We start from the raw sequence: 10246 nt of genomic DNA on the forward strand, positions 1-10246 counted from the left end.
CATGAGGAGTGATGGGACAGGCTTCCCCATCCCTCCATTTATTTATCGTTAGTTTTATTCCGCTGCATTTCGAACAATGACCGTTACTTTGGCTAAAACTCTGATGATGTTGTAATAAATTTAATACTCCTTCATGTTGGTTTTATGCTTTATTGTATTTGCTCTGTGCCTCACCATCGAGTGAGTATGTGGTACTTGATCCTGTTAGTGGCCTTGTCGGACTAGATTTGAGGGAATGACGTTTTATTCCTATTTAAGTGTGGTCTAGCCTTTAAGGTGAGACTTAGGAACTTAAGTCGGAATAATTCGGGCGGTTCCGCCACACTAATGGGCCCAACAAAGATACACGACCCAAAGGCCAATTAAGATGTCACAGCACCGAGCAGATTATGGACGTCATCTTGTTTCGACGATTCTGAATGACTTGGATGGAATTTTGAGGTGGGACCAGTGCCATTGGAAGCTCTATGAAATTCTGGTTCCACCCATATAAAGAACATCCAAAACTGACTCCATATGTGACCTGAGTGTCCGTTTTACGATGGGCTATTCCTGGAGTCCGAAACTGAAACGAAGTCGAATCGGTTTGGACCTCCACCTTGATCCGTACGTCCTTGCTGGCCTTCCACACCTCCAAGTCCTTCACCATGTCCTTGCTGGTCCTTTCCTTCATTCCTAAGTACAATTAATTCATTAGGTAGCACACTATTCTCAAATGCACAAGAATAAGTACATAGGCACGAGCTCACCTGCAAATTCAATTCTCTTGCACGTGAGCGAGTAATCGGACCTTGAACATCAACTAGGGGAGTGTTGTTTGTATCCATGAGAGTGATGTCCTAATCATCCTCCCCCTCTTGAGGTGGAGTCGTCCTCGACTCAAGCTCATCTTTTCCCCCCAAATATGGTTTCAAATATGCAATGTTAAATGTAGGACTAACCCGGAACTCGGGAGGCAACTCAAGTTTATATGCATTATCATTTATTTTCTCCAAAATCTTATATGGACCAGCAGCACGTGGCATCAATTTAGACTTTCTTAACTCTGGAAATCTATCTTTTCTCAAGCGCAGCCACACTAAATCACCCACTTCAAGCTTAACTGGTTTTCTACCTTGACTACCAGCAATTCTATATTTTTCAGTCATCTTTTCAATGTTGGTTTTAGTTGAAGCATGGAGTTTCAAAATAAAGTCAGCACGCTCCTTAGCATCACTATGTACTTGCTCGGTAGTAGGTAGAGGCAAAAGATCAATAGGAGCACGAGGGTTAAAGCCATACACTACCTAAAAAGGACTTACCTTGGTGGTAGAGTGTTCCGCCCGATTATATGCAAACTCCACATGCGGCAAACATTCTTCCCACATTTTCAAGTTTTTCTTCAATATTGCTCGCAGCATTGCAGACAATGTTCTATTCACAACTTCTGTTTGTCCATCAGTTTGGGGATGACAAGTAGTAGAAAACAACAATTTTGTCCCCAATTTGTTCCATAGAGTACGCTAAAAATGACTCAAGAATTTTACATCACGATCTGAAACAATAGTAGAAGGCATACCATGCAAATGAACAATCTCTTTGAAAAAGAGGTTAGCAATATGAATGGCATCATCCGTTTTGTGACAAGGTATAAAATGTGCCATCTTAGAAAAATGATCAACCACAACAAAAACACTATCGCTCCCCCTCTTCGTCCTAGGCAATCCCAAAACAAAATCCATAGAAATATCCGCCCATGGAACTGAAGGAATAGGAAGAGGCATATACAAACCATGTGGGTTCAATCGTGACTTAGCTTTTTGACACATCGTGCATCTTGCTACAAAGCGCTCAACGTCACTCCGCATTCGAAGCCAAAAGAAGTGTGTGGACAGCACAGCCTCTGTCTTCTTTGCACCAAAGTGACCCATCAAACCACCACCATGCGCTTCCTGCAACAACAAAAGACAAACCAAACCAACTGGAATGCATAGGCGATTAGCTCTAAACAAGTATCCATCATTTAGCACAAATTTATTTCATGTATGGCCCTCTTTACAATTTAATGCAACCTCTTTAAAATCATCATCAAAAGCATATTGTCCCTTAATTGTTTCAAGTCCAAAAATACGACAATCAAGTTGAGACAACATAGCATAGCGTCTAGACAAAGCATCGGCAATCACATTATCATTCCCCTTTTTATGTTTAATGATGTAAGGAAAAGTTTCAAGAAATTCTACCCACTTAGCATGTCTATGGTTCAGATTTGTTTGACTATGAAGATGCTTAAGTGACTCATGATCAGAATGAATAACAAATTCCTTAGACCACAAATAATGTTTCCATGTTTGCAAAGATCGTATGTGAGCATATAATTCTTTATCATAAGTGGAATAATTAAGAACAGGGTCATTCAATTTCTCACTAAAATATGCAACGGGTTTACCTCCTTGCATCAAAACAGCACCAATGCCAACTCCACTTGCATCACATTCGAGTTCAAAAGTTTTACCAAAGTCAGGAAGTTGGAGTAGTGGCGCGTGAGTAAGCTTCTCTTTTAAAAGAGCAGAAGAATCCTCTTGTGACTGCCCCCAATTAAATGAAACACCCTTCTTGGTCAACTCATGTAATGGGGCAGCGATGGTGCTGAAATCCTTCACGAAACGACGATAAAATCCTGCAAGTCCAAGAAAACTCCGCACTTGTGTCACCATCGATGGCGTTGGCCAACTCTGAATCGCATGCACCTTAGCCTCATCAACCTCAATACCCTGTGGATTGACAACATAGCCAAGAAACAATACTCGTTCGGTGCAAAAGGTGCATTTCTCATGGTTAGCAAATAAGCGCACGACGCGCAAAGCATCAAAAACAACACGTAGATGGTCATGATGTTCAGATAAACAAGATGTTGTAGATCAAGATATCATCAAAATAAACCACCACAAATTTTCCAATAAATGGGTGCAAAACCTCGTTCATCAAATGCATAAAAGTACTAGGGGCATTAGTTAATCCAAAAGGCATCACTAACCACTCATACAAGCCGAACTTGGTTTTAAAAGCAGTTTTCCATTCATCGCCTAATTTCATTCTAATTTGGTGGTACCCACTGCGCAAATCAATCTTAGAAAATATTTTAGAACCACTTAACTCATCAAGCATATCATCTAATCGAGGAATAGGATGACAGTACCGGATAGTGATGTTGTTAATGGCTCTACAATCTACACACATGCGCCAACAACCATCTTTCTTTGGAACCAAAATGACAGGAACAGAACAAGGACTAAGGCTCTCACGTACATATCCACGGTCCAAAAGGTCTTGGACTTGGCGCTGAATCTCCTTAGTCTCCTCAGAGTTTGCTCGATATGCAGCACGGTTGGGCAAGCTCGCTCCAGGAATCAAATCAATTTGGTGCTCAATCCCATGAATGGGAGGAAGTCCTAGAGGTAACTCAGTGGGAAAAACATCTTGGAATTGCTGAAAAAGGTCAGTCACAGATGCAGGCAAAGTGCTAGGAATATCATCAATAGAAAAGAAAGCATCTTTGCAAACCAAGGCATAGCAACAAGCATCAGTAGCATGAGTTTCAAGAAGATCAGATTTAGTAGCAAGCATGACAGGAGCTTTCAATTTAATTTGTTGCTGAATTTTTGTCTCATTAGTTGGTTCCTTATGGGTACTTGCAGCTCTATCTTTGTCAGCTTGTACAATTTCAGCAAGAGTCAAAGGTAGCAAAGTAATGTTTTTATCTTTATGCCTAAAAGTGTATGTATTACTCCTACCACGGTGACATGCATTAGTATCATATTCCCATGGTCTACCCAACAAAAGAGAACAAGCTTCCATAGGTACTACATCGCAATCCACATAATCAGAATACATACCAATGGAGAAATGCACTCGTACTGTTGGGAGTCTGCTTCGTCGCCGAAGGTCCTTTAAGAAAAAACACCTTCGAAAGATCAACACAGAAGCAAGCATAGCGTGAAGATACATATTGAAGCCACTTTCCAGGGAGCTTCGGCATCGCGACACGCCTTGATACGAAGTGTTGGGTTTATGCTTCGTCGCCGAAGGTCTTATAAGAAGAAGTGGTCCTCGGCTGAAGCTGTTTGTATAAGATAGCCGAAGGTTCTTCTTCGTGAAGCTTCGGCATTATAAACCGACTTAAAGATAGAATGACCTTTTAGTCCATAAAGGTCTGAGTCAATGTTGTAAGTTTTTATAAGGGGCATACTTGTAATTCCTCACAGGCTGTGTCCTGTGCCTATAAATAGTGAACAGTATTCCGTTACTGTTCACGCATTTTTTGACGATTGCAATCGCATCTCTCGGAATTCAATCTTTGCCAAGGCATAGGTATTATGGTATTTGATGATTCAATATAGTAAATAAATGTAATATAATTAGTATATGATTTATTTACACATATTATACCTTTCCGTATTATCTTATAAATGCCTATTGAAATATGATTACGAAGGTTCAACTTCGTAATCATGCTCTTATTAACCTTCGTCCAAGATTCATTATCCCGAAGGGAATAATGTTTTAAGGACGAAGGGCGTTATTATTTAACATTTTATGTTGCCTTGCTCTTGATTTATAGCATTTGAGAGCAAGTCTCCAACATTGGCGCCCACCGTGGGGTGAACTCACTTCCACTTTTTGAGCTGATGGCTTCGTTCAACAACCAAGCTGGAGCTGCTTCGGACCCGAAGCTGGTGCTCCCGATCACAGGTGGCTCGTCCTCAGAGCCAGCTAACAAGAAACAGAAGAAGGAGGCACAGAGAAGAGTACAGCATGTTGGGGTGCAAGGACCCTTCATCAAGTCAAGATGATCTCACATTCCTATTACCTTCTCCCAAGAGGACCTTCAGCTCAAAGATTGACAGGAAGATTGGCATCTCTCAATAGATTCATATCCAGATCAGCAGAGAGAAACTTACCATTCTTCGAAGTGCTGAAGTCGGCCGAAGTCTTTCAATGGGGACCACTCCAGCAGAAGGCCTTCGAAGAGCTGAAACAGTATTTAATAGATCTAACCACATTGACTCCACCAATGCCAGGGGCTCCTTTATTATTATATGTGGCAGCTTCGCACTCAGCGGTAAGTGCAGCGCTTGTCCAGGAGAAGCTTGATGGTCAAGTCAAAAGGCAGGCCCCAATATATTTTGTTTCCGAGGTTCTTAGTTTATCAAAGAAAAATTATACAGAGTTGGAGAAGGTACTGTATGCTGTCTTGATGGCCTCCAGGAAGCTTCGGCACTATTTCCAAGCTTACAACATAATTGTTCCTTCATCACAACCTCTGAAGGATATTATGAGGAACCGAGAAGCTACTGGAAGGATTGGAAAATGGGCTGTAGAGCTCAATGAATTTTGTATTGAATATGTTCATAGATCTTCGATTCAGTCACAGGCGCTGGCAGACTTTATTGCTGATTGGACGCCAGGGGCTCAGGATAAGGAAACGAATAAAGACAATGAAGCCTGGACAGTGTTTTGTGATGGATCTTGGGGAACCTTCGGAGCAGGAGCGGCTGCTGTGTTGGTTTCACCTTCAAAAGTCAAAACTTGTTATGCGGCAAAACTTGATTTTAATTGCACAAATAACATTGCCGAGTACGAAGCATTGATTCTAGGTCTTCGGAAGTTAAAAGCAATGGGAATCAGAAGGGCCATACTTAAAACTGATTCCCAGGTTGTTTCGGGTCATATTGACAAGAGTTGCAAGGCTAAGGATCCGAAGCTTGAAAAATATCTGGATATGGTTCGAAGAGTTGAAGCTTCCTTCGAAGGATTTTCTGTCAAAAATATCCCTCGAGGACAAAATGAGCACGCCGATTTGCTGGCTAAGTCAGCAGCACAGGGGCTGCCTTTACCTTCGGATGTGTTCTTCGAAACAATAAAAGCACCTTCGGTGGAACTTCTTGAAAGAGCAGTCCTTAACATATCTCCTGTTTTTAGCGAAGATTGGAGAACCGAGATCATCTCTTATCTTCAGGGTAAATTCCTTTCAGATGACGAAGCTTATAACAAGAGGATAGAGGCAAGAGCTCGTCCATATGTCATGATAGAAGGGGAGCTGTACAAACATGGAGTTTGTGCTCCACTGCTCAAATGTTTATCCAGAACCGAAGGTATAGAGTTAATGAAAGAAATACATGCAGGCCTGTGTGGATCTCACATCGGATCTAGGCCGTTGCTTGGAAAAATTTTCCGTCAAGGGTTTTATTGGCCGAAGGCAGCTTCGGATGCAGCAGAATTGGTTCAAAAGTGCGAAGGTTGTCAGAAATGTGCAAGGGATCAAAAACAACCTTCGTCCTTAACACAGCTCATACAACCCAGTTGGCCATTGCAAAGGTGGGGTCTTGACTTGTTAGGTCCGTTACCACCGGCCCAAGGGAACCTGAGATATGTTGTAGTAGCTGTGGAATATTTTTCTAAATGGATTGAGGCGAAGCCCTTAGCCACAATAACTTCGGCCACTGTCCAAAAGTTTTTCTGGCAGAATATTGTTTGTCGTTTCGGGGTGCCAAAGGCTATCACTGTGGACAATGGAACACAGTTTGACTCCGAAGCATTCAGGGATTTCTGTGACCAAATTGGTACGAAGATCCATTTTGCATCAATCAGGCACCCGGAGTCAAATGGACTCGTTGAAAGAGCCAACGGCATTATAATGACAGGAATAATGAAGTTAATCTTCAATCAACCCAGAGGAAAATGGCCAGATCAGTTAACCAAAGTGGTGTGGAGCCACAACACGACAACATCAAGGTCTACAGGCTTCACTCCATTCAAGTTGTTATTCGGTGACGAAGCAATAACTCCAGAGGAAGCTAAAACCGGATCAATAAGGATAGTAGCTTCGGCAGAATCAGATTCCGAAGCTGCTTATGCTATAGAAAAAGATGCTTTAGAAGGGATCAGACTGCAAGCCGTGGAGAATATCAATAAATATCAAGCCGAAACAGTCAAATGGCGGGATAGAAAGGTTCGGCTAAAAAATATTGAGCCAGGGCACTTGGTGCTTCGGAGAGTGGCCAACCCAGAAACAGTGGGCAAATTGCAGTTGAAATGGGACGGACCTTTCTTAGTAGCATCTTCGTCAAGACCCGGTTCATACAGATTGAAGGATATGGACGGCAACGACATTCCTAGGTCTTGGAATGCGGATGAGCTTCGGCGATATTATGTATAATTCGATGTAATTTTTCATATTTTTTTATTTTTTCTTTCATGGCACCCTTTTCCTTTCCAAAGGGGGAGAAAGGTTTTTAATGGGGCCAGCATATGTAATTTTCTTTTTTAGTTCTATAAGAGCAAAATCCCCCAAAGAATGTAAATGTAAAAGCTGAGAGCGCACCATCGAGTGCCAAAAAGTAAAGGCGAAGAAGCTCCAAAGTCGTTCCTAAGGGAATGCAGAGCTTACAGCGAAAAGTCAACGCTGATTCCACCAAAAGTAAAGGCGAAGAAGCTCCAAAGTCGTTCCTAAGGGAATGCAGAGCTTACAGCGAAAAGTCAACGCTGATTCCGCCAAAAGTAAAGGCGAAGAAGCTCCAAAGTCGTTCCTAAGGGAATGCAGAGCTGAGGTGTGATTGTTTTTAAGAAAATAATGGCTATGAATATGGCTTCGGATACGTGTTTGGCCAATCATTTGCACATCACATTACATCATAGCATTTGCATTCATAAACATTCATCTAGGCATATGTAGGATAATCATCTTCATCGCATAAATGGTTGCTTCGGCAAAAAGAGAAAAAAGAAAGGGAAAAAAGAGCTTCGTGCACAAAGAAGAAAGGAAAATGTTGTTTTCTATGCTTCGCTGCGTACGAAAAGAAGGGAAGGTGTTTTTTCGCCTTCGGCTCAAAAGAAAATTTCGTCCACATCAAAGCATTTCTCATACACCAATGGAAGGATAAGGGTATATACCAAGGTATGAACAGAATTCATTAAAGACAAGTTTTGGCTACATTTACAAAAGTTATCTCAAAAGTTTTTCAAGTATTGTCTACAGTCTACTATCTAAATCTCCAAGGAGCTTCGGCTTCGGCGTTATTTTTAATCATCAGCTTCGGCTTCGTCATCCTACATGAATAAGGTCGTTGGAAGTCAAAATCAAGTTTACAGGAAAAGGTAAGCGCAAGGTATGGTTTCTTACTGGTTCAAGGTGACTACGAGCTTCGTCTCCAGCCTTCTCTCGCCCTCCTTTTGTCCATATCATTTTTACAAATCTGTTCGATATACTTCGGGCAAGATCGGGAATGTCGTCCAGGATTGATGGTGATAAAGTGAAATTTGGCCTGTTGACAATCTTCCCATGATCACAGCCAGCCTTCAGGAAAGCTGCAGCAGTCCCTCGAGAAGCCACCCAGGCACAGAAGTCACCGTGCCCAGCTATGACTTCGTCGAGCTCGTCAATTTCCCCCTCAATATGTTCGAAGGTCTTCGGTAAATCTTCAGCTGAGGGGGTGAATTTTTCACTGCTGGCTCCAACTGAGTAAAAAATCTTTCTTAATCGTTGAATGCACTTGTTGCTAAATTCCAAGCATTTTTCTTGAAGACTTGTCAGTAGTTTTCTCAAATCTGAATTTTGCTGAGCTTCGGCTTCAAGTTTTGCATTAAGATCTTGTTTTTCTTGTTCGAACTGCTCAGATTGACGGAGAAGCTTCGTGTTCAGTTCTGATATTTTTGCTTCAGCTTCCGCCAATAAACCTTCGGTTGCCTGGAGCTCAAAGTTCTTTTTCTCGAAAGCATCTGATTGCTCCTTTATTTTGTTTTCCAAATTTCCAATTATAACTTCATGCTTTTTATCTTCAAGATCTTGCTGCATTTGCAAGGCTTTACTCAACAGCATACTCTACACGAACACAACCTTCGTCAGACATGTTTTTATTAGAAGCAATAAAAGTTAAGGGACAAGTTATTCACCTTGAAGTTGGAGTAAAATAAACTACCAACGACATGTTGTCGTCGGTAGAGGCTGATGTCTGCTTCTAGCTTCGGGAATCCAATATTCTTGGACAGAGTACTGATAACTTTGGCCCCTGTTTGGTCTCGAATACACTCTAATTTCTCATCATCAACGCCTCCGAAGAGGAGTGCCCCAGGTTTGTATCCGCAAGATTTGGCATACTCTTTATTTCTTCTACTTCAGCTTTGGATAGATGTTCTCCAACCAAGTTTTGGAACGCGAAGGCTTCGTCTTCTGAAGCTTCATCAGCAACTTCTTTTCCTTTCTTTGACGCTGCGGTCACGACCTCTTCGGCAGCAGTGGTAGCTTCTTCTGCAGCCATGTCTAACAGTATTTGGTCAATATGTTCAATTGTGCTCTCCAAATTCAAATCTTCAACTGAGGCAGCTTCGGCAGCTGCGGCCTCCGAAGGTGCAATTTCAATATCTGCCCCCTCTGCAGCCGTTTGTGTTTTTTGGGCCGAAGCTCTTGGCGGCGTCTTGTCAATCACCTCTGTCACAGTGATAATTCTTTGTTTCTTTGCCCTGATTGTTTTCTTCGATTTCTCGGGCTCCTTGTCCTTCTGAAAAAACTTTGTCAGTTGACGACCCAGTGGACTTAGCTTCGCAGGTAAGGAATCAGTCATTACCTTCAGAATTTCCTCAACGTCAGCAACAGCAGGTGATGCGGGGGTTTCTTCTGCTTCGGATATTTGTTGCTTCGGAGACGTTTTCCCCTTCTTCGGAATTTTCTTCTTTAATGGTTCTTTTTCTTCATTCACGGCCTCAGTTATCCTTTTTCTTTTTTGACCCCCAGCACCTTTGTTCAGGTTTTCATAGTCAGGGTAATCAAAGCCCAAGGCATCCAACACTCGATTTAGCCTTCGTTTCGGACGGGTTCCGAAGGCTGCGGTCATCAATTGATCTTCTTTCTTGGAATAGTTGCCAAGTATTTCATTGCACATTGCTTCAATTGTTTCCAACCACTCTTGGCAAGGTGTTTTAAAGTATTTCTTAAATTTAAAATAGTAAGGCAAGCGCACAAGTTCACCTTCTTTCTTTTTCCCCTTCAGCTTCGGCATTTCCCATTCTTTTAAACTAGGAAAGACTTGGAAAGCCAAGAACTCCTGAACCAGGTCTCTTGTACTAATATGCTCTGCAACAATTCTGAATTCATCCATTGCTTTTTGTGTGGTACCGTCTACTGACATGTTGCAGAGAGGCTGGGTTTCTCCGAAGATTAGTTCAAGTGGACTTTGCACGAGTTTCTCCTTGTCATCATTAACCTTAACAT

This window comes from Zea mays, chromosome 4 (assembly GCF_902167145.1).
Source record: "Zea mays cultivar B73 chromosome 4, Zm-B73-REFERENCE-NAM-5.0, whole genome shotgun sequence".
In the NCBI taxonomy this organism is placed as follows: Eukaryota; Viridiplantae; Streptophyta; class Magnoliopsida; order Poales; family Poaceae; genus Zea; species Zea mays.